Source organism: Cuculus canorus, chromosome 8, assembly GCF_017976375.1.
Source record: "Cuculus canorus isolate bCucCan1 chromosome 8, bCucCan1.pri, whole genome shotgun sequence".
Classification (NCBI taxonomy): Eukaryota; Metazoa; Chordata; class Aves; order Cuculiformes; family Cuculidae; genus Cuculus; species Cuculus canorus.
In genome coordinates, this window is record NC_071408.1 from 2,847,852 (window position 1) to 2,872,939 (window position 25,088).

At 45.7% G+C, this 25,088-nt stretch overlaps 1 protein-coding gene across 1 annotated transcript in view; it reads left to right on the top strand.

The window, feature by feature from the left end:
• PLA2G4A (phospholipase A2 group IVA) overlaps window positions 1–25,088 on the top strand; it is a 225,138-nt gene that overhangs the window by 67,840 nt on the left and 132,210 nt on the right. The window contains exon 5 of the mRNA XM_054073588.1: window positions 23,336–23,393. The gene's annotated coding sequence lies outside the window, so the exon portion shown is untranslated. The remainder of the gene's footprint in view (window positions 1–23,335; window positions 23,394–25,088) is intronic.

Genomic DNA, 25,088 nt, shown 5'->3' on the forward strand with positions numbered 1-25,088 from the left:
TCTAGGAGGTTAAGCTTGAGGTAAGACATTGGATTACAACATCAAAGTCTTATATGTAGTTTTGTGGTGACAGTCACACAAGAGAATTTGTCTTGTATGAAAAATCATAGACTCATAGAATAGTCTGGGTTGGAAGGGACCTTAAAGATCATCCAGTTCTGACCCCCCTGCCATGGGCAGGGACACCTCCCACTGGCTCAGGCTGCCCAAGGCCCATCCAACCTGGCCTGGAACACCTCCAGGGATGGGGCAGCCACAGCTTCCCTGGGCAACCTAGGCCAGGGCCTCACCACTCTCATGGGGAAGAAATTCCTCCTTCTGTCCAGTCTCAGTCTGCCCCTCTCCAGTTTATCCCCATTGCCCCTCGTCCTATCCCCACAGCCTTTGTGAACAGCCCCTCCCCAGCTTTCCTGTAGCCCCTTCAGGTACTGGAAGGTTGCCATGAGTCTCCTGGGAGCCTTCATCAAAGTTTTTATTGTTGGTCTGTGTCTTGGCCTCCAGGCCTTCTGCACACAGCTAGCTCCCTGGATTTTGCTAGCATCCTCTTTCTTTTCCTGTCTGTTTTCCAGGTTTATCATGATATTTGTCTTGAATTTAGAGGAATCTAACATTGAAGTAAAGCAACACAAACTATTTGCTTAATTGGTAAAGAATCATTTGATATTCCAGCTTGCCCCCTCTAGTTTTCCTTAGGAAGCAGTTTATGCCCATTGCCCCTCGTCCTGTCACGCCAAGCCTTTGTTAACAGTCCCTCCCCAGTTTTTTGTAGGCCCATGTTTGCAAACTGAGGAAAAAAGAGTGAAAAAAGGGTGAAACTTCTTGTCCTCGGTGAGGAGTGTTCCTGTGGTGCCCGTACAAGGGGATGAGAAAATGCTTTTTGGGCTCTGCCATTCCCTGCGGGAGAGAAAGGGTCTCGGCACTTCCCGTCGTCGTAGTGGCTTTTCTACTGAGTCAATGCAAAAGGATTCACGTTGATTGATGCGCAAAAAGCACCATTTCAGCTGCATCAGCTTTTAGGAGACAATTCTTGAAAGAATGGAAAATTTCCACAGAGTGTATCTGGGATCTGGGCTCAGCGGCTTCCGCTGGCTGCTGCTGGGACGCACGGTGACTGGCTTGGTGACAAGTTCAGTAGTGCTACCGGCATCTGACTTGCTGACGAGCACCTTCCCCTCCTCCTTCAGACGTGCTCTATCTTGGTGATATCTCAAACGCGAAGCTTAATAAAAAGCATGTATTAGAAGATTTTGGAAATAACCTTTGTAACGTGCCTTAGTGGTCACTTGTCAAGGAAATATCCGAGCATTTCACCACTGGGGGTTCTTAGGAGGCTGGTCTGAGGTTCTGTGTCAGCAGCAGCCTCTCCAGATGGGTCTCCTGATGCATGCTGCCAGTCTGTGGCTTTTTCAGCCAAGATCAGTCCACAGTTTGTCTTCTTAAAGGCATCTCTTGGTCAAGGATGGTCTTTTAGAGTGTGTCTGTAATGTAGACAGTACGACAGCCGGAGTAGGTGGTTGCTGAGTGCCTGCAGCGCTCCCCATGTCCTCCTGCCTTTCCTCGCTGTCCTACCACGTACTTTCTGCCCGGCAAAGCCTGACAGCCTCCAGGTGCTTGTAGTGACGAGGGGCAATGGGTATGGCTGGAGAGGGGCAGATTGAGACTGGGCAGAAGGAGGAATTTCTTCACCATGAGAGCGGTGAGGCCCTGGCCCAGGTTGCCCAGGGAAGCTGTGGCTGCCCCATCCCTGGAGGTGTTCCAGGCCAGGTTGGATGGGCCTTGGGCAGCCTGAGCCAGTGGGAGGTGGCCCTGCCCATGGCATAAAAGTGGAACTGTATGGCCTTTAAGGTCCCTTCCAACCCAAACTATGCTCTGATTCTCTGATTCTGTGCTTCTCTCGCCCCCGCCCCATGTCCTCATACGCAGCAGGTTCAAGGGTGAATGGCAGCAGCTGTTTCCTCTCCTCCGGGCTGGCAAACCCCAGGCAGTCCCAGCAAATGCCCCGTGAGCGTCTCTGCACGCAGCAGCGTTTTGCATAGCAGGGTGGAAGGGCACTGGCAGCGCGTGGGTGAGTCAGGCATTTTGCATCAGCCCCTTGCTTGGCTAAAAAAAAACCCCTTTCCGCCTGTCTCTCAAAGAAATTCAGGGGTTCCCCTTTTTCTAGGCACTGCTCACAGCTGTCAGTGTGTCCAGGAACTTTTAATATTTCCCCGAAATGGTAAACCTGCTACTTTGAACTCCCTAATCAAAGCAGAGGGTCAGCTCTCCTAAAATCCAGCTCAGTCTGCCCCAGGCAGTTGATTTCAGCAAGCTGTCGCCTGTCCCGCAGTCCCACATATTGAACAGAGTTTGGTATTTCCTATTATTTCCCATAACCTGCTGGATGGAGAGGAAAAGTTTGCTCGGTATAATGGCAAACTATGCTGTATTTCCATTCCGAGCACTGTTTGGCTCTCTTATATTCACATTCACAGCGGAATGTATTTAAAAGCTAATCCTATCTTGTTTTAGGAAATAGCAAAGGTTTCAGAATAAACTCACCCTATTGTGATACTTTCTATATAATATGGAAATGCCGCAGCTTTGGTGAGACATTAAAATATTTGTTTGTCAACAGCAGTTACACAGGTACAAAACTTACTGAAAAGGGCCAAATAACTTGCCTGCTGTCTGCTCTGGTTAAGAACAGAGAAAGGGACGTTGTCTACTGCACTTTTATCTGCAGAACTTGCTGTGCCAGTTCGACGTTTAACGATACGAAGAACTTGATTGGAATATAGATATTAGGGAAGGATAGCCTTTAATGCCTCGTGCCTTGCCTCTACGAACAAACTTATCCACTAACTTTACTGATTAATACGAAGGACCCATTGAAAGATTCAGGGTTTATAAAACACTGGGATGTATCTTATCAAAAACTCTGAAAAGCCAAAGAAGTGCAGTTGCAGGATTCAGAACAGCACGTTCCTCAACGAGAAAATACTTCTCGCATTTGATTAGAAAGGATCCGAGGGGAAGGGCAGAGCAAAGGATATGATGCAAACCAGCATAATTAAATAGCTTGTGCTCTTGAGTAACTTGAGCTTGATAACAACCCCATGTGGGCTTGATATGGCTGCTCGTGAGCCTCGGTGGGGCTGCAATTGTTAAGTTCTGCCGATCTGGTCTGTCTGCTTCGAGCCTATGAACTCAACCAAGGGAACTTTTCATAGCAAAGAAAAAGAATGCAAGGATTTGGGAGCTTCAGTGGTACTTTTGGGTGTAGTGTGGGCACCTCTCATTCAAAATGTGTTGGATGGAGCTCAGGGAGAGCAAATACTTATTTCAGCTCACATTCCTCTCAGAAGAGCTGTGCGTCGTCTTGTCGAAGCTTGCGTTTTGGTGCTGTTTTCCTCTTTTCCCCAGAGCCACTGTGTTAGCTGCTATGTTCCCATCCGATGTTTTAAGCAGCCCTCTTTGTCCCAGTGCATGAGGGGCATGAGGGGATAAATATGGCATCGTGGCAAACTTTCCCCTCTATTCTCGTGTCTAAGCCTCAATGGCCTTGCATCTCCTCTAAGCAATGATGAACGTTGACCTCACCACCTCATGTGGAAGGAAAAACACCAGTGAGATGAAACAAAGAGTGCTGCCTCCTTTCCACCGCCTGTCGGAGCCGACCCGAAGTCTCAGATGCCCACAAATGTCACTCTTGGGGATAGATTTCTGCAGCTTTTTGCTTGTGTTAGCAAAAAATGCCTCTGCTGTTGGCAGCTCAGGTGGATCATACGAAGACACACACGCTCTCTACACGGACATCGACTGCAGGACCTGGAGGCTGCAGTTGCTCCCCTCTCTGGCTGTTGCGATGCTGCTGTTGGGGACCTACTTGTGCGCCAGAGTACAACACGATATGAACAAATCATCATGTCTCAAGCATTGAACTAAACTTGTTTTTTTCTCTCCATGGATTTAGCTATTATGTTGCAAAGCCAATGCCTGGTACCAAATCTTGATGGCTTAGGCGAGTAGAGCACCCTTGAAATTGTAATAGGATTTAGTGAGAAGAGGAAACTCTTAAGCTGTAAAATGCAGCAGATCATAAAATCAAACCAATTAAGCGTAGCTACCCCCAGTCAAAGCAAATATATCTCTTGTAAGACTGGCATATCTAATCTTTTTTGTGGTGTGTATGCATGAACTCAAGCAGCACACGTGAGCCAGAAGCTGCTGCCACTTGGCTGCTCTCCCCTGTTTCGGTGATAATGCTGTATAAGATATGTCACGATTGTTTCTCCACTGCTCACTTCTAAGAGGCAGAATGAGTTTTCTCTTTGTGACCACAGAATCATGGAGTCATAAAGGGTGAAAAAGACCTCTAAGCTCATCCAGTCCAACTGTCAGCCCAACACCCCTGTGGCTACTAAACCAGATCTCATAGTGCCATGGCCACATACTTCTAGAACCCCTCCAGGGATGGAGAATCCACCACTGCCCTGGGCAGCCTCTTCCGATGCTTCACCACTCACTAGTAAAGAAACTTTTCCTGACATCCAATCTGAACCTCCCCACAAACAACTTACGGCCGTTTCTGCTCATCCTATCGCTTGTTACTTGGGCAAAGAGCCTCACAGTAAGGAGGAATTTAATAACTTTGCAAAAATAGCCGCAGACTCTAGCAATAACATTGGTTATTGAGCATTTCTGTGTGGATTTAGGGCTGGGATCCAACCCTGAGGTGGATAAAGGATCACATGCTCTCATGTGTGGTGTTGCCCGTGTCAAGGGAGGTGAACGTCTTGTGATGATCAACATTGGGCTGCCCTTTCTGCTCTCAGAGACCAAAGGAACGCTTTGGGTTGCAATTTCAAGATTTCTTTTTCTCCACCAACTTTAAAGGCTTTCTCAGATCACATTCCCGCACAAAGCTAGTTATAACAATGGGAAGAAGTGTCACTGGGTCAGAGCTCTCACCTGCTGCAAAACACGGTCTGACCTTTACACAGCTTTTTGTTTTTCTCAATTCTAATGAAAATGGATGCAAAATTAAGAGAATGCTAATAGCTGCATGACTAAGAGTAATGCACTTAGTATTGCGGCATAGGTTAACACATCTAAACAGTGACTGCGTTTTGTCATGGGGAAAACAGAGTAAATCCAAGAATACTGGTATTTCTTCAAGAAAATGAAAGAGTTCATAGTGCGCAATTCTTTGCTAAGTCACCGGTTGTGTAAGCGTGAGGAAACTGTTCATGTGGTCAGCTTAATGATCCTACTAGATCTCATGGATCGTATCTCCTGCAATGAAATGTCTTTGCATAAATGCAGGAAGTCATAAAAATTGTGTCAAAGATCAGTGACACACTATATTTGTTGGCTGATGTATGCAGGAAGTACCATTTCTGTGACATAGGGTCAGAGGATATCTCTAGATGGAAGTGACCTCAGGAGGTCTCGCTGAAAGCTGCTCATCTCTGGGGTCAGACCAGGCTGCTCAGGTCTGAACCAGTGGGAAGTTGAAAAGGTCTAGGGAAGGAGACGGCACAACCTCCTTGGGCAATGTGAGCATGTGTGGCACCTTCCTCCTGCCCAAAATGAGCGGTGACCATTGGTCACTCCTGTCCCAGTCGCCATTGTAACATCTGTTTCTGAAATCAGTTTGTTTGCTGATAATCATAGAATTATAGACTGCTTTGGGTCAAAAGGGACCTTAAAGGTCATCCAGTTCCAACCCTCTGCCATGGCCAGGGACACCTGCCACTAGGTGTCCCTTGCTCAGGTTGGGTATATGACACCTTTTGGCCCCAAATCCATTGCTGTTGCTCTGCTGGTCTCTCAAGTAGATTAATTAGACTCATAGGAACTTTATGTATTAAAACTGTGGTGTAATACAAAGACCCTCCTCCCACCAAAAAAATAATCCCAGGAGATTTATGTATAAAAAATGTTGGTTTTGGTCAGCATAAACAAAATCGAGGTGATTTACACTAGCTACTGTAACAGGAAGTGTTACAGAGTGAAACGCATTGCCACATACCACTCAAGGCGATGAAATTAAAGTAAAATTCATTCTTCTGACTGCAACTTTTTCCAATGCTTGCTTAAGCAAATTGTGAAAGAGTTAGTGAAGCTCCTGGCCTGTTTGAATCCTTTTTTTAAAACTAACTATGTCTCTTGAACTCTATATTTAAAATTGCACAGCCAAGGATAATAAGACCGTATTTTCTTTAAATCAGGTATTTGAGTGGGAGGAACAATTAAGAGCGGACTGCTGGGCAGCTTTGCTAATGTCGGTATTTCAGAGTCCTCAGGATTTTGCCACTAGGAGAGTGTTTATCAGCGTAGCTTTAAGATGTATGGATTTCTTAAAAGCTGGAAAACGTTTCAGGTCAGTCGGAAAAGCATTTTTCAGGTTTCACCTCAGCGTGACTGAGTTTGATTGAAACACTTAGGATCTGGAATCTTTAACTTCAATCTGAGAAGGTTTTGTTCTTTGAAGGAGAAAGGAGTAGCTTTCACAATGACACACTTTGCAGCGAAACCCAGCATGGGTTGAGTATTGGGTGTAGGGACAAAGGGTTAATGTTCCTGAAGTATTTTGGCTGAGGCCATTTGACACCAGTTCTGGAATTATACTGCAGTGATTTAAACATCAGTCCATTTCAATTCTCCTCTGAATTGCAGTCTGAGCCTTCGATAGGTGGACTTCGATTCATGGGTGGACCCTTGACCTGTGCAAATCCATGGGCCTGTCCTCTAGCAGAAGAGAGCTGAGGGGTGCGGATTCGTTGTTCTGCTCTCTCTTACTGCCTCCTGCTACCACAGGTATTCCCAGGATCAGCCTGGGCAGGTTCAGTTTTCAAGGCTTCAAATGAAATGTTTCCCCCATTCAAGGGAACAAGCTGCCCATGCTGGGGCCAGTTCTGATACGGTGCAGCCATACGGACCAGACCATGGCAAGGGCAGCTCGGGGAGAAAGCTGGGAGAAGTAGGAGTTTCCTCCACATCTGCCAGAGAGCTTGAATTCAGCTCAAGCCTCCACCGTTGGTCCTACAGAAAACGCCATGATCACCACTACAAGCTTATCCCAGCCTTCCCCATCATTACGGGCTTGTCTGGAGATCTCCAGGCTGTGCATAACCCTGGCCACTAGACCTTCCGTGCTCTACCTGCTCAGGTGTGGTGGGATAACATCCTGCTCAGTGGGGATGCTCTGCTGCCCTTGCTGCCATCCGTGAATAGTTGGTTTTGCTTGTCTAGACTTCTCGTTTTGGTCCCTAAATCTAGCTAGATTTTATACTTGAGATTATTTTAGATCTATGAGGGAGTCGGGCTTCCTCTTGGGCTGTAAACCTTTTACAGTAAACTTGAGTAAGGAAGCTGTCTTAGCTGGTACCATTTATTCTCCACCCAAAATAATTAATTTCATTCCCAGACGTAACTCAGCTAAAATAACTCAATTACAAAAGCGCTATAATGAACAAAGAGTGCTCAGGCTGCCTTGTTGTTAGCCAAGTTGTCAATGCCACTTCAATGCCACTTAATGGCCCTCCAGCAAATTGCTCCTCTGCGAAAATTTCTGTTAGAAGGATGGAAACACTGGAAATGACTTCAATATTTTGTGCCTAATTCTAGCATGTGAAAGCAAATAAAAATCCTCTCGGACACAGTGGGTTCTGCTGGACAAGGCCTGGAGATCCGTGGATGTTGAAATATTCTTTTCACTGTAGTGAACGTTTCACCTTGTTTCTTCAGCTTTGGTCAGGGCTGTTTGTCCAATGGCTGTGGTACAGTGCGAAATGCTTCACACGTTTTCTTTCCCTGCTTTTATTCCTCTTCATTTTTTTGGTGTTATTTTTGACAGAATGGCCAACCTATCTGCACTATTTTGGAATCAAGATAGCTCTAATAAAACTGATTAACTTATTGCTTACATGCCAACATCATACTTCTTTTACTACCTTCCGCAACCGAGGGATGCTTCTCTTTCAATGCATTCTCGCTTTCTTTTTCCTAAAAAAAGGGAATCAATTCCAACTAAGAATGAGTTTTGGTTCTGTAGTTGAAACTTATGAAAAAACCAATTTCCTTACAAAGCTTATTTAGCTAATACTGGCTGAAGCCTGATCTAAAATTGACTTTCAAAGAGCGAAATATGAAATTAAAGGCTAAGATTTCTTCTTTGGTATTCACAGTAGTTTTTTCTACCATCGTAGAAACCTTCATTCAAGCAATGGAAAAATCTTGCGGGTAAAATCCATCCCTTTTGCTTGTTTTGGTCAGAAATAATGCTGGATGGTAAGTAATTCGTAGAACTGCTCCGGGTCTAAGGGGCTTGGGAGGTCCCTCTTGCTCACAGCAAGGATCAATACTAAATTCAAAGCAGGTTACACAGGGACTTATCCACGTTGGTCTTGAAACGTTCAAGGACGGAGGTGGCACAGCCACTCTGGGCAATTTGCTCCCGTACTTGACTGCTCACACGGTCAAAAAAATTCTTCTTAAATCCAGTCCGAACGTCTCTTGTTCTGATTTACATTGCTCGTCCTTCTTCCTCCTGCCATGTGCCACTGTGAAGGGCTTGGCTCCATCTTCTCAATCACAGACTGTGTGAGCTGAGTGCTCTATATGCTCTCTCAGGTCAGTGAAACAGATCTCACAGAGGACAGAGGTCCCAGGAGAGCCCCTGTGATACCCCACTGCAGGAGCCTTTAAGACAGAGCTGTGTTCATGGCCCTCCCTGCATTCACACATGTCAGCATCTCACCATGGAAGGCAACCAGGCTTGTCGGGCATCACTGACCCTTGGTCAGGCCCTGCTGGTCCCAGTCGCCTTGTTCTCCCTGATACATTCAGAAAAGGTCTCCAAGAGACTCGCTTCAAGGCTTTCCAGGGACTGAAGAGAGGATGGTTGGCCTTTACTTTCCCCACCCTCCTTTCCCTTTTTGCAGATGGGTCTGACATGTACCAGAACCAACATTTCCTTTTCAGTCATCTGAGTCTTTCTTTGATCTCCAGGATCCTTCAAAGATGACAGACTGGTCTTACAAGTACCAACCAGCACTCTCAGCACCGGTGGGTGACACTGTCAAGTCCCATGCACTTGTTGGGACTAAGATTTCTCAAGTGACCCTGACTTGATTCTTTTCCACCACCAGTTCTCCTCTTAGAACCCTGTCCCTAAGCTTAGGAGCCTGGGAGAACTTCCTGGTGAAGAGACGAAGGAGATGTTGAGTACCTCATCCCCATCTGCATCAGATGGCACTAAATCATAGAATCATAGAATCACAGAACAGTTTGGGTTGGAAGTGAACCTAAAGATCATCCAGTTCCAACCCCCTGCCATGGGCAGGGACACCTCCCACTGGCTCAGGCTGCCCAAGGCCCATCCAACCTGGCCTGGAACACCTCCAGGGATGGGGCAGCCACAGCTTCCCTGGGCAACCTGGGCCAGGGCCTCACCACTCTCACGGTGAAGAAATTCCTCTTTATGTCCAGTCTCAATCTGTCCCTCTCCAGTTTATCTCCATTGCCCCTCATCCTATCCCCACAAGCCTTTGTGAACAGCCCCTCTCCAGCTTTCTTGGAGCCCCTTCAGGTACTGGAAGGTCGCTGTAAGGTCTCCTGGGAGCCTTCTCTTCTCCAGGCTGAACAACCCCAACTCTCTCAGGCTGTCTACTCTGCTCAGCAGGGGGCCCACATTTTCCTTGTTCAGCCTTTTACTGCCCTTGTAGGTGTAGAAATGTTTCTCCCTGCCCTTGACATCCCTTGCGAGTCTCAGCCTGGTGTGGCTGTGGCCTTCTTAACGCCAACCCTGCAGGCATGTGCTGTGTTTCCGAGTCCCTCCGTGCTATCCTCTCCCTGCTCCCAGCCCTGGATGCGGCCTTCTCAGCTTAGAGCTCTATCTAGACAGGGTTGCCACGGATTACCGCATCCCCAAACCACACTTCCTATTTTGGCAAGAATTCGCTTTCAGTTTTGAAGACAGAAAAACTGTAAAGGCAGAGATTTCCTTTCTAAGAGCACATCGTCTCTCTTGAATTTCTGTTTTCTCTTCATACTGGGAAAGCACAGTGTCCTCAGCTTCTTACCTGGCTATTAACCTCGTCGAATGTTCAAGATGATATTTGGATGAGTGTTCATTTGTAAGTAGTGCTGCTGAATCACGAGTTGCCAGGAGAGAGTATTTATAGCTGCCGTAATGTTTATAGAAGTGAAGAAACATAGGAAACTTTGCTTACATGTGAAAAAAAAGTTTTTAAAAGTGTTTATTCTAGAAGGCAGAGTTTAACTCCGAGATGATTACATGCTGCAGGCCCGGGCAGATCCCTGGACATTTTTTTTCTAGGGTCATGGTGACCTTTACATGCCGTATTTGATGGCAAATTAAAGAAAAAGAGACATTGTTCGCATACATTCTGGTATAATGGATCAATCCATGTCTACATAGAGAATCTGTGAGTCACTAGATAGGTGTCAAAAACCTGAGGAGAACAGAAGATAACTGGCTTTGCAAAGTTCTTTTTCAAGGTGAACCACCCTGTGCTGCTACTTGATGTGTGATATTTCTATTTCCATTACACTGAAAGAAGGGAGATTCAAGAAGGATGCGCTCAAGCACTGAACAGATTAAAGGATTAAAGGATTTTCTGTTCTTTTTTTCCCTTCCATCTCTTGGGAGAGTGAGCTCCTAGAAACATTTTATGTCAGTTCCTAGAGATTTTGAGTGTGCGGTGCTCGGATCATGTTTCCGTACACTCCTAGGCACTTATTTCTGTGGAGAAATGTTGTTCTCCACATCTTCTCGGATGTGGAGAACTGAATTCATTTCCATGTGTGCTTAATCATGTAAATACTGGAAACTGGATGTTTTTTGTTTACCCATTGACCTGGTTGAGGGTGAGGGACTATGAGAAGTTGACTTTGAAAAACTGGGATATATTCTAATCAGGAGACTTGTGCCATACAGATCCTGTGTATTATTAAACTGTATGTAAAAATATACAGTTTATTAATCGATGTCAGAAGATCTTCCTTTGTCCTTGTGAGTTGTAGGCAGACACATGAATATGAATAGGAATTTAAATGAAGTCATTTTTTTGGTAGCAAACCTTGTTATGAGAGAGCATGAGCCTAGAGTTGCGTCATTACTGCAAGAAGATGATGAAATACATCTTGCAACAGCTCCTGATCCCAACCACTCTTCTTTCTTATATTTTTCCTGAGGCTGGTATTTCTGAAAACACTTTTTCCAGAATTTCTACTCCTCGGGAAATCTTGAAAGCCTGTTTTGCTTTGAATTGGAAGCTGAAAATGTTGAAATTCTCTGTAAATTGGAAATGCCGAGTTTTGGCGTGCCACGTGTGCCATACAAGAAGACTGAGTCAATAGTGCGGTTCTGTGACAGTGGCAGAAAAACAATAGTAAGTGATGGGAAAGATCTTACTTGGCTATTGGTGTGCGTGTGTGTGGCAGGGTGTTGGTCGCTTTTTTTCCATCCCAGAAACCAGTAATTCATTTCAAAGGCTTTCTCCATTTCATGACCTCGATGGAGATGAGTCAGATGAGAATATTTCTGAAATTTCCCTTGGTAGGTTATTGCACAGTTTTATAGCCTGTCACCATAAACAATGCTTTCATGAATGCGTTAAGCCCTTAAAAATTACGTATTTGTTAAAGTTTTGTGTGAGCTAATGTGAGTTCTGTAATAACTTGGTGCCTTCAACCGGACTTTCCCTGAGGTATGGCGCTGGGGGCTGTTCTCAGCCAGGGAGGACCTGTTTGCAGCCAAGCAGACAAATGCCCTCTCAAAACAAAACCTCGGCGCAACGCAGGCGCGGTGATGGTGCCAGCCCCTCTCTGCCTTGAAAACAGCTTTTAGGAGATCAGAATAGCTGATGGCGCAGACATTTATATTTGTTGGTTCGTTAACCATACCGGCAACTCTTATTAGCAGGGGTTTGCTTGTGTTCACATCCCAGGGTTGATAATTTGCTGTCACTTGTGTGGCTGGTTCTGCTGCCACATTGAGGGATGCACCAGCAGAGCCCCTTATTATAAGGGTGACCATATTGACTTGCTTCTATTTATGGTTACTAAGCAATGAATGACGCTTCTTCCATTAATCTGACTAAGTATTGAATCTATTTATACGTTAGGCTTCGCCACTACACAGTGGCAAAATGTTGTGTAGTTTTATAAGTTGTGTGGGAAAAGTCATCCTTTTGTTTTAAAATTGCATCAGATAATTTGGATAGCTTGGGCAGTGAGAAACAGTGACTACTCCGGTGCTAGTCACCTTCCAAACGCCATCTGGTCATATCTACGTCATGGATCAAGCCCTGGGCAACCTGGTCTGATCCCAGAGCTGACCTGCTTTGAGCTGGTGGTTGGACCAGAGATGTTCTGAGCTGCCATTCCTGCTTGAGTTTTCTTATGAGTTGGTTTCTCCCACCAGCCTGCTGTCCTCCAAACAAGATTTGATATATGATATGATATGATATGATATGATATGATATGATATGATATAGGATGTGATGTGGTATGATGTGGTATTTATCATATGGCATGTATGATACTTATCATATCATCTTGGGCTGCATCCAAAGCAGCGTGGCCAGCAGGGTGAGGGAGGGGATTCTGCCCCTCTATTCCTCTCTTGGGAGACCTCAGCTGGAGGATTGTGTCCAGTTCTGGAATCCTCAACATCAGAAGGAGATGGAGCTGTTGAAATGAGTCCAGAGGAGTCTACAAGGATGGTCTGAGGGCTGGAGCACCTTCCATATGAGGACGGGCTGAGTTGAAGTTGTTCAGTCTGGAGAAGAGAAGGCTCCCAGGAGACCTTAGAGTGACCTTCCAGTACTGAAAGGGGCTCCAAGAAAGCTGGGGAGGGGCTGTTCACAAAGACTTGTGGGGACAGGATGAGGGGCAATGGGTATAAACCGGAGAGAGGCAGATTTAGGCTAGACATAAGGAGGAATTTCTTCACTTTGAGAGTGGTGAGGCTCTGGCACATGTCTTCCACGTACATCTTAAGTCTACTCCCGCAGACTGGATAGCAGCCAACGTTGAGATTGGGTCTCTTCAGGCGATACCCTGAGTTTTACTGTCATGTTCATGTCAGGGGTGCGAGGCAAAACTGTGCTTATGAAAAGAAGTTCGCTTGCGAAAACTTTGCTCTGAGGGATTGTCCTGTCCTAATGGTGCTTGTTCAAGTAGTCAAAGCTCACGTAGACAGCTAACCTGGAGAACTGTGCGGGGACAGCCCATTTGATGGGGCCTGGAAGTAAATTAGTTCGGAGTCTAATGACTTCTCCTGCATTTAAACCGATGCTCTACCAGAGGCAATTTTTTTTACTCCATCATCACTTTTGAAAGTCAGCCAATCCATGGTATTTAATTTAGGGATTTAAGCTATTTAGAAGCAGTTATAGATCGCTCCATTTCAGCATGTGGGATGACTGCACAGATGCCACATAAATACCAATGAAAAAGGGTTTCCCATCAGGAATGAGAGTAGGAATGTCTGAACGGCTTTCAGACTTTAGATCCAGACTCGCCCCGTTTCTGCTAAACTGGCTTACATACACCTAAGGTGTCTGTTGGACAGACCTGATGTCTGCTTCTGGTAAAAGAAAGAGGTTCAGCATTAGTGATTCACAGAAGACAGATGAGTCAGTTGTGAAAGTTATAAGTTTCTTTTAATTCAGATTAGTGACGTGTGCAATGCATGGAAGTGAAACAGGTCAGGAACAGTGGATTACATTTACATGTGTAATTACACTACCTATGTAATCCACTATGCTACAGCATTCAAAAGTGTTTCATGTGTCATTGTTAGAAGCCCTTTGGTGCTCGTTTGAATTTCAGTTTAGTTTAGAAGCATAGAATCATAGAATAGTTTGGGTTGGAAGGGACCTTAAAGCCCATCCAGTTCCAACCCCCTGCCATGGGCAGGGATACGTCCCACTGGATCAGGCTGCCCAAGGGATAGTAATGTGTATGTACTCTTATTTTTATTGTCGTATGGGTCTTTTCATTCAGGGGAGAGTATTTCCAATGAGGGTGATAATGGGCAAAGGTGTGATAGACAAATTACACGAGGCCAGACAGCTACAATTAGCTCAAGTTGCCGAAGGCTTTCTTTTTTGTTTACTTGAAGGAAAAACACTGATTTGTCCTACGTGATTGCTTGCAGTCTCCACCAGGTCTGCGTGGTGCTGTGCTGGCGCTGCATCTCCACGAGCAGAGCAGAGCAGAGCAGCAAATGGTAAAACAATCAGTCTGCATAGCTGCATTTTTTTTTGCAAGTCATACTTTTCTTACCAACAATCGCCAGAGGATGTCGGAGTCCTTGAATTATAAAAGAAATGATTGCTGCTGTTCCAAACAACTGAACCAAGTGCGAGGTTACGCCACCACTCAAGAGCTAGACAGACGTGGTTGCGAAAAGCTTTTCAAGCATCATAATACTACTGTTGGCTGCCTAAGCCTGCATACCTTTCAGAGAGTCCTCCTAGCCTCCGCTTCCCAGCGTTTTGGCTGCAGACCAGAGGGATTTCACTTTATTAGAGTTCTCGTAGTTCCTCTGCCTTGCAATGATGTGATTATACTCTTCTTATTATAAAATGCTTTACTCTGGGTAGTTTCTTCTTGCTTGAGTGACAGTCTTGATGCCCAAGAGGGCAGAAACGGTATCTGTCTTTACAATTTCTATCCTTTTTAATTATTCTATACATCCAAACCCCTCCAAAAGCCAGGAAAGTTGCTATTTTGTATTATGTAAGGAGGAATCGTGATGTTTTCATCTTATTTTGACACTACCAAGTGATCCAGACTGTATTTCTCCCTCCTATGCATTAGTGTAAGTCATGGATAATTTAGGCAGCCAGAGGAAGCTTTATGATTTCAGACAATTTAGGAAGATTTTCCAAAAATCAAAAAGCTTTCAACACTCGAGATGGTCTGAATCATCCTATGTAGGTGCACAGCTCTGTGCACTGACTGCTTTGGGGAGGAAAGGTTCTTTTTTGGATCTTCTGAGTCATAGTTCTGTCGGATTCCCAAAGCAGCAAGAGGAGGAGGATCAGACGGGAGGAGGGGCTGTAGGTTCACCTCCTTCCTCAGAGTGGAAAAATGTCTGGGTTTTATCAAAAGGAGCCCCATTCCCCCTGACATCATGTGGGAACTCAGCGGCCAGCAGAGCAAAGCGACCCCAAACAGGGCTCATCATCTTTCTCTTAGGGGATGTGATCTCTAACGATCAGTAGAAGCGCTCGCGACTGATGGGTGTAACTCAAGTATGGACACGCTGTTCCAGACCAAGGGTGCTTCCGGCTCCGGAGCCGTCTCCAGTGCTGGTGTGGGGAGCATTTCCCCCTAGCCTGATGTGCTTTCCCACCAGTAACTCATCATTTTCCCATGTATTTATGCAGCCTCCATGTAACACTTCCAGCTTGCTTTAGAGCCCAGAAGGTGGCAAATATTTCTTAGCAACCTCGCCACACACTTTTCTCTTATCCTCAGTGTCCCCTGATGCCTGTCTTGGAGCACAGTGACTCCAAACCCATTGCTTTTCTTACAACACTCCTCTAGCACCTCTCACTCAGCTGGTTTGCCTGAGGGCTGCAAAGAGAACTTGTGCTGTTGGAGCTGAGGAGCTCCTGGCTCCCAGTGGGATGAAAGGCTCTTCCAGATGTTCCTTGCAGCTGGAAAATCTGTTGTGCTCATCAGAAAGTGACTACAACGCTTGGACTCCTCCCATGGCTTTTATCTGAAAGAGATTTGGTTAATCTATGACAGAAATGCATCTGTTAAATAGATATGTCGGCCTTTGCCTTCAAATCCTTTGGCCATCTCGGCCATGAGTTTGAAGTCTCGTATGCTCATCGCTCAGAAACTGCCCTGTGGGGCGTCGCAGGCACCTCCAGGATTCAAGCAGTGTTTAGAACACGTAATCTGGGGTGGTTTTCCCTACTGCTGGAAGAGACATTTCAAAATTGTTTCTTCACGGTCTCCGTGATCCAACTTTCCTGGTTGGAGCTGAGCTGTCATATTCTGGGGAGAGACCTTGTTGGTTGTACCAATGTGCTCTTCAGCAGAAGGGAAAGAGAAAAGGAATAAAAAGCAAGGGGAATTGCCAGAAAGCAGAGGCGGTGGAGGGAGGGCGGGAAGCATGGCCCCACTGTGGCCCTGCAGACGCGCCTGTCCTTGGAGGCTGTCCTCAGATGCAGCTGGAGGCTCACATCATATCTGCCGCCCCTTCCTGCCCGCAGATGAGCATGATGTCAGGCTCCTTGCACAGCTGGGAGTCTGGACACCGAGTGCTGTCCACTGATCTGATGGCTGCTTGTCCTCGATGCCTGTTTGCCCAACCTCATGCTATGCCTCCTCTTTTTCTCCCCTTCTCAGACTCTTCCATTTCCATCCTTCCTTTGCTCTCACCATGCCCTTTATCACCTCTTCCTGTGCTTTCTCTTCATCACTCCCTTTCTCCTCTTTCTCCCATTACTCCCTTTGCTCCATCTTTGACTCTGCCTCCTTGTGATATTTTGTTTTCCTACACAAGGAACGTAGCCCACCACCCTGCTGATGCTTTGCTTCGCTCTTTTGTTGTGTCTTTCTGAAAAGGAAGCCCTTCACAGGAGGGTTCACGTTGTTTCTTTTGGTTCTGTACAACAAAAGCTGCTCCCTATGGAGACCCCCAGGCACCATGACATTATAAATAGCAATGATTAATGGAGCACTGCACGTACGGAAGAGGTGAGAGAACTGACGACATGAGGCTGCCACCTGGGAATGTGTATGGCCATTAAGGAAAGGCTGCTGAGATGTTTCTCCTGCAATTGCGGAAGCACTTACTACTTCAGACTGGTGTAAACTCCCAGGAGTTACTCAGTAACACACAAATGAGGCACAGAGCTATTGGTATTTAAATATAGAATAAATCTATGCATAAGTGAGTTTAATGAACGATAACCGCACATGGAAGTAAACACGTTAGGCCAGGTCCTTGCAAGGTTTGCCCAGTTGCCATTGGCCAAAGTAAACACCAGCCAAGGCCTTACGCACTCTAAATTGATTTTCCATGCAGCAATGGCTATCGATGTATATCCGTTGGCGGTACGTGATGAACAAGCTTACTATGCAATACCCTTATCTTTCTTCCAAAACATCCCCACTTGAGAAGAGGTATTTCTGGGTTTCCTCTGTCACACTGCAGCGACATGCATTGATGCACCACCAGGTGTGCTTGTGGCACTCTTCCAAAGGCGCTGAGCCGAGCAGTGAGAGGTGGCCATCAAGACGTGTGTCTGCTCTGCACAGCCTTTACACAAAACTTCTCGAGGTCTTTGTGCCTGCAGAGAGCTGTGCTAGAGGAGAGGGGCGTGAGGAGACACAGGAGAATGAGGAGACAACGGTGGAGGGAGAAAACAGGGAGCCCTTTCACCTGCATCTGGGAGCTGCTTCCCTTCTCCAAGCTCCTGGCGTAGGAATCGAAGTGCGGTGCATTTAATTTAGGCAATTAGGCACCAGCAGGTCTCTTATTTCTGGTTTTCTCCATCTTCCCCCATGCCCATGTGCCCATTCTCTGCCGTTGGGTGATATGCCTAACTCGGCGTCCTGTAGGGATGTCCCTTGAGAAATGTGTAGAAGGTGTCAGTCAGATTTCCTCCATGCTGGATGTACTGAGGTGACCCTCTCACACGTGTTGTAACTCTATACTGTTCCGAGCACTGACACTGCTGCATCGAGGTACTTGAGGACATGGTTTAGTGGCAGATAGGAATGGTGGGACTCCATGATCTAAGAGGTCTTTTGCAACCTAGTGATTCTTTGATTCTATGATTCTATGATCGCTGTCACTCTGAGGTGGCAGCCCCAAGAACCATTGCATCACACAAAGAGAGTTTTTTGGTTTATATTCCCAAGTTTCTCCTAACTCTGAGATCATTTCCAGCCACGTAGGCAGGCTGACTCTCCATTCTCTGTTGAAGAAAAGCCTGTCCGGTTTCCTGCGCGGGGGCTGCTCTGCAGCTGAACTTTGCTCAGTGACTGCACAGTTCGGGTCCAGGATTGCCTGACTCCCCTGGCAATTCAGCTCTTTGTTTACCACCAGTTTCTGGGAATGAGGGGAAGGAGGGGGATATGATGGCATGAAAGCTTGTGCTCCTCAGGACCTGCTCCCTGAAGTGCTTCAGATACACCACATATGGCTAAAATGGGCTCAGGATGAACAATTGACTGGTTGGTTGCTCTATTTTCACAAGCCTGGGAAAGAAAGACTAGCATAATAATCGAGAATAAACAAATAGGGGTGTTCTTTTCCCCTCGCCAATTTGAATATATTTGTTTTGCTTCCCAGAAGCCCTTTTGCTGTGCTCTCAGCATTGCATTTTGTGCTTGACAATGACTCTGCTTTGCATATTGGGTGAATTTTAAGAGGTTTCTCCTTGTCTGAGTTCACTTGAAGGCAGTATAAAATATCTCTAGCCTTTCCTTAGGCTTCTGTTCCGCCTAAAAGGCCAGGTTGGATGGGCCTTGGGCAGCCTGAGCCAGTGGGAGGTGTCCCTGCCCACGGCAAGTGGGGTTGGAACTGGGTGATCTTTAAGGTCCCTTCCAACCCGAACTGTTCTATGATTCTATGAAAATTTAAACGTAATCAGTTTAAACATATTCTTTCTGTGGTAATTTAAGAAACAGCATTCAAGTGGTGTAAATATATTTTGACCAGGGCTCTTTTTAGAGCATGATGGGCCTGGGAACTTACGGGCATCTTCCTGTCCAGAAGATGCTATCTCATCGAGCTCCCCCAAAGAACTGCGTTACAGGCTCTCTATGTACGACATTTATGGCCTCTTTTTGTCGCCCAAAATTTTCCCTCTCTTTGCAAAACTCTTGCAAAACTGATGTTGGTGCTGCCTCACTCAGGACTTTGCTTTCCAGCACTTCTGTTCGGAAGGTGGGTTCTCCTGGGAGATGGGCAAGGCAGGTTTGGCTGCCTCCCGAGTTCCCCTGCTCTCTCCAGCAGATCACGAAGGGCAGGAGAGGGAGGGGAAAGCCAGGATACAGCAGGTGGGTCTTGGAGACCTACAATCTGGGGCAGTTCCCTCTAGGAAGAAAAGGCTCCAGGTGTGGATAACTGGCATGAGAAAGGTGGGTCTGGTCACCAGAAGAATAAAAGCAATGTGTGTTGCCTGCTATCTTCTGGATGTGGGTAGCAAGTAACTGTGTTATAAATTTGAGGATGGAGAGATTATGAGAGGTTCACTGACAACCAGCAACTTTCCGGAGTGTTTCAGCAAAGAACAACCAGCTGATCCTTGCACCTTTTCTAGAATTTTAATGTCGCACTAACTTTACGATCCAAAATCAGTGTTGGTGCTGAACTCCATATTTTGCCTTTCCAGGAAAGCGTCTTTTGCAGACAAATTCCTTTCTGCGAAATACAAGGCCCCTTATGAAGTGAGAAAACGTTTGTGTGGACAAGTGTAAGGCAGGAAAAGACTTGTCAGCCTACCAAAATTCTCCCATTTTCTGGTGGAAGAGAAGTGGAAACTTTGTTGTCCTTTTTAAAAAGGAAAAAGCAAGGAAGGAGTCAATGGGGAAGGAGTGATCCTGCAAGACTGAACCTATTGGTAGTTAACAGACTTACCTGGAGGCTTGAGGCACTGCAAAAGCTTATCCTGTGCCCTTATCTGAGAGTCTTCACGAGAGGGTAAACCTCCGCATTATCCATCAAATGGAGGGAAGGGGGAAGGTCTCAGCTGTGTTTTGACCAAGAAATTCCTTGCTAGACCTGAGAAATATTTCCCAAGGACGGTTTAGTTGAACTTGGCTTCTGTCCATAAAAATATTACATTTTGACAACAGACAGATTTGTCCGAAAATTTCCATGGGTCTCAACTGGAGACGTTTCCTCCCTTCCCAGAATGCGAAAGAGGTGAAAACAGCCTCATATTTCCTAGGGAGGGGGGAAGTGTCTTCCAGTTCTGAATGAATGTGGCTCCACACGTCCACTCCTTACTCACCACGAGTCCACTCAATGCACTTAATATTATTAAGCAAAATAAACTTCCCATTAAAGATGCTTTTGTATGAGATCAGGAAAAGCCCAGGACCCAGCTGGAAAAAGGTCACGAATGAGTTTCCATAGCAGTGGACGTGGCCACGATGTCTGAGAAGAGCTGCTTTATTATTGTGTGCACACACAGTGGTTTTTTCATAGAATCATAGAATAGTTTGAGTTGGAAAGGACCTTAAAAATCACCCAGTTCCAACCCCCCCTGCCATGGGCAGGGACACCTCCCACTGGCTCAGGCTGCCCAAGGGCCATCCAACCTGGCCTGGAACACCTCCAGGGATGGGGCAGCCACAGCTTCCCTGGGCAACCTGGGCCAGGGCCCCAACACTCTCACGGTGAAGAAATACTTCCTAATGTCCTAATTACCCTTTTTATTTCAGGGCTGTGTTGATGGGAGGGTTAAAACTTGTCTGGTGAGGCAGGGACTTTATAAGTAGATTGGAAGTATGTTAAAAATTGAGAGTAAAATATCGTGTTGTTTATCTAAACTTTACATTCAACCAAGGGAACCTTAGCTCTGCCATTCCAAGAATTTTTCCTGTAGCAGGCCCTTGTTATCAATATATTTATTTTAAAACTGGTTTCATTTCACCTGTTTTAACTTCTTATATCATTGTGAAGTAGGTTCAAAGCCTTTTATTGGCTAATACATTTTTATTTATCTTAATAGGTTTATTTTTCTTTTAAACATTAACTTTATTTCATTCATTGCAACATTCCTATCATAGAATCATAGAGTAGTTTGGCTTGGAAGGGACCTTAAAGATCATCCAGTTCCAGCCCCCTGCCATGGGCAGGGACACCTCCCACTGGCTCAGGCTGCCCAAGGCCCATCCAACCTGGCCTGGAACACCTCCAGGGATGGGGCAGCCACAGCTTCCCTGGGCAACCTGGGCCAGGGCCTCACCACTCTCATGGTGGAGAAATCCCTCCTTATGCCCAGTCTAAATCTGCCCCTCTCCAGTTTATCCCCATTGCCCCTCGTCCCATCCCCACAGCCTTTATGAACAGCCCCTCCTCAGCTTTCCTGTAGCCCCTTCAGCTACTGGAAGGTCCCTCTAAGGTCTCCTGGGAGCCTTCTCTTCTCCAGGCTGAACAACCCCAACTCTCTCAGCCTGTCCTCCTACCGGAGGTGCTCCAGCCCTTGAATCATCCTTATAGCCTCCTCTGGACCTGTTCCAACAGCTCCGTCTCCTTCTTACATTGAGGATTCCAGAACTGGACACAATCCTCCAGCTGAGGTCTCCCAAGAGAGGAACAGAGGGGTGGAATCCCCTCCCTCGCCCTGCTGGCCACGCTGCTTTGGATGCAGTGCAGGACACTGTTGACCTTCTGGGCTGTGAGTACGCGTTGTTGGCTCATATCGAATTTCTCATAATAAATATGAAACAGGTAACCTGGTTTTGCAACTGATTTTTGCTTTTCCAAGCCAGGAAATAGTTGTAAATATAGCATAAAAATGAGACTGTTTTCTTCTGCTGCATGACTGTTGTTGATCATTGCATTCCCCGAACGCGAATGCACATTCCTGCCTGTGGCATAGCCTGTTGGCATGCACACACACGCCTGCGGACACGCAGACACGTTATCTTGGACAACATCTGCTGAGGAGCTCTGGATCGATGGGCAGCTGTTACAGAGGTCGTTTTTTGTAGTTCTGGTTTCAAGCTGGAAGCTTCTCATGTCTGCTTGATTTGTCTTCTCTCTTCCTGTTAGGAACAGCTTAAAAATAGGTCTGAAGAAGGAACTACCTTTAGGGCAGGGTAGTAGTTTTATCATAGAAATTAAGGTGCCAATAGTGCTGAGAAGAATGGAGATGCACCTCAGTTAAACCTGTCATGGGCTGAAGATCTGATGTCTGGCCTTAGAGCTGCCCCTGCTTTTTGCTGGAGCTCAAAGGTCCCTTCCAACCCAAACTATTGGATGATTCCATGTTTATTTCAGTCAGGCACATACTTTCTCAATAAGAAGAATATGTCACATGCAAAGAGAGCGCTGCACGGTATTGGCCCTGCCAGCAGAAGCTGAGTTGCTCAACATCTTTCCATTATTCAGGAGAGACATATTCCCACTTTGTAGCAAAGAAAAAAAATCTTTTTTCTACTTCTGTATCTATTGTGGGAAATGTATCCTGGTCCTTCTTCCCAGCTGGTACCAAGGTCTTCTCTACTGGGCTGTGGGATTTGCAGCCTGAGGTCGCAAACCTGAAGTTCGAATCCCTGCACAAGACTTCCGCTGATCATCTTCACCTTCTGATAAGAAATGTGGCTCAGACATTGTTAAATCAACTTAGATGTAAATTTCCACCCTACTTACCATCCAGCGAGAAGCTGGGACAGTGCTGAATCAAAATCTACGTTCAACTTTAGCTTCAATCCTTGCCTGGCTGTCAAATTTCTGTAGATTGTCTCCTCCCAGTAGAGGACAAAAACTGGGACACTTATGGGCTACAGCAAATCCGGGCTTTGAGCTAGATTTAGAGTGGTAAAAGCTGGCTGAATAAAACAAGCTAGAAGGCAAAATGTTTAGGAAAAAATAGACTTTTACGCAACTTCTTGTTCAGGTTTATGCACTTTTTGTTGTCTTAAGAGTCTGTGCCCTAAGGGTTATGAGAAACAGCGAGTGCAGTAGGGAAATGAGGAGGGGATTTTGCTGAGGAAAGTGGTGGAGCCACGCCGCTGGAGATGTTTGAAAGCTGTGTGGATGTGGTGCCTAGGGATATTGTTTAGTGGCGGAGTTGGCAGTGTTTGGCTTATGGTTGGACTCGATGGTCTTAGAGGTCTTTTCCAACCAAAATGATTCTATCATTCTATGATTAAATTCTTTTTGATTCAATGTCAATAGTGGAATAAGGAGAACTTGGTCCGATTTTAAAAGAACCGAGCGTGACTGTGAATTGGAAGGTGGGGCTGGCTTTGTGCAAGCCACACAAATCTAGACTAGCCTAAAATCTGATGACGGATTACTCTTTCAAAGCTTTATTCAAGAGGGCGCTTTTATGGCCACTTAATAATAAGCGATCTTATTCATAATCTCCCAGTTGATTACCCATTCATGTGCTGAATCAGAGGCAATGTGACTTGTTTTCTACAGGAAGGACCTTCCCGTGAAAATGGAGCTAGAGGCAAGCAAATAAAAATTTTATTAGTCACTCAAGAAAATTTACATCTTTTTCTGACTTCCAGTTCTCCCAGCAAATTTCATAGCGATTGAGAATGAGCAAGCAGGTTTAATGTGATGGGAAGTAATGCATCCTTCTCTCTTATTTTTTCTCAGGCCAACCATTATGAAAGTGCTGAAGCAAACAGTTCCTCGGTCTGTCTTCTGATTCCTGGTATGTAAGTGAAGAAGAAATATACATTAGAATTATAGAAAATGCTGTATTTTCTAGTCTTGCCCAGTCTCGCTAGGACTGAAAGCAGAAGTGAGAGAAATCTCATGGGAACCTTTCCTAGTGAGTTTCCCTGTCCATTTTTGCAAAGTCAGGAGAAGCAGATAAGCTCTTCATTTCTTTGGAACTCGGTTCTAAATCTGATATGCAGTTACAGAAGTGTTTTTTCAAATCATCTCATAGTCCTAAGTGTCCCCAGGTGCTGCATTTCGGTTTTATTATGCAGTAAAATGGCTTTGCCCCTGTCTTTCCATTGCATCCCATTGAAGATGGAGACTGGAAAGTACTGCAACAATAGCTGCCCCTTCTTCCTAGCAAAGGACAGAAACTTTGCAAATGATATTTGTGGCAGAACAGTATTATTCAAATCATGTGCAGCTTCTCCAATGTCAAGTTTGATGTGAAGCTGAAGTCATTGTAGACCCGATTATCGAATAGGCAAATATTGAAGACAACAGCAGTAAATGTTGACTTGTTTGCATGAAAGGTTTAAAGAGAGTTATGAGAAATATTTGCAACCAGGAGTGACTGAGGAAGTGATTTTAAAGAGGAAATAATCTTCCTGAAAAACAAGGAACCGTGAGGATTTTAATTCTCTGTTTACGAAGTGTTCATTTGAGAAATGAATGGTTTGGTTGGTTTTATTTTTGCTGCTGCTGTTAAAAACTGCTCTGTGAAACCCCATTGATCTTGACCCACCAGTGATCATAGAATCATAGAATAGTTTGGGTTGGAAGGGACCTTAAAGCCCATCTAGTTCTGACCCCCTGCCATGGGCAGGGACACCTCCCACTGGCTCAGGCTGCCCAAGGCCCATCCAACCTGGCCTGGAACACCTCCAGGGATGGGGCAGCCAGACCTTCTCTGGGCAACCTGGGCCAGGGCCTCACCACCCTCAGAGTGAAGAAATTCCTCCTTCTGTCCAGTCTAAATCTGCCCCTCTCCAGCTCATACCCATTGCACCTCGTCCTGTCACCACAAGCCTTTGTGAACAGTCCCTCCCCAGCTTTCTTGTAGCCCCTTCAGGTACTGGAAGTTTGCTGTAAGATCTCCTCAGAGCCTTCTCTTCTCCAGCCTAATCATTGCCTTCTCTTATTTTCTCTGTATCTTATTTCAAGTGATATTTTAACTGAAAAGACTTAGACATTCGGCACGTGGTGGTAGAGAGCACTTGGTGGCACTCTTGGGGAGCCGTGGACTTCAATACCGGAGAGATCTCCAGAGATGCTTTCAGAAGCACCAAAGTGCTGCCAAACCCAAAACTCCGGGCTCTGCTAAGGCAGAGTCACTTTTCGAAGTCTCGTGTGTCGTTTGTTTTGTAGGTATTGGAAACACTTGGCACTCATGGGAAGTGCTTATATGTGCCTTGAATTTTCCTCAAACTGAGGCAAGCATTCATTTTCTTTCTTCAGATTGAGGAAGAATGAGTGGAACCTCGAGTACAGTGCTTTATCCATCTCCCTCTACTGAGCAGGAGAACTTTTATCGTTGACTGAAATCCATCTCTGATATAGAGTGAAGATTATTGAGAACATCCAAGCTTATTGACCATATAGTAATGCCAGCTTGCTCTTTGGATTGTTACAAGTATTTTCCTTAATCCATAAGAAGACCTTCTATTTCATGATCAGGTTGGGA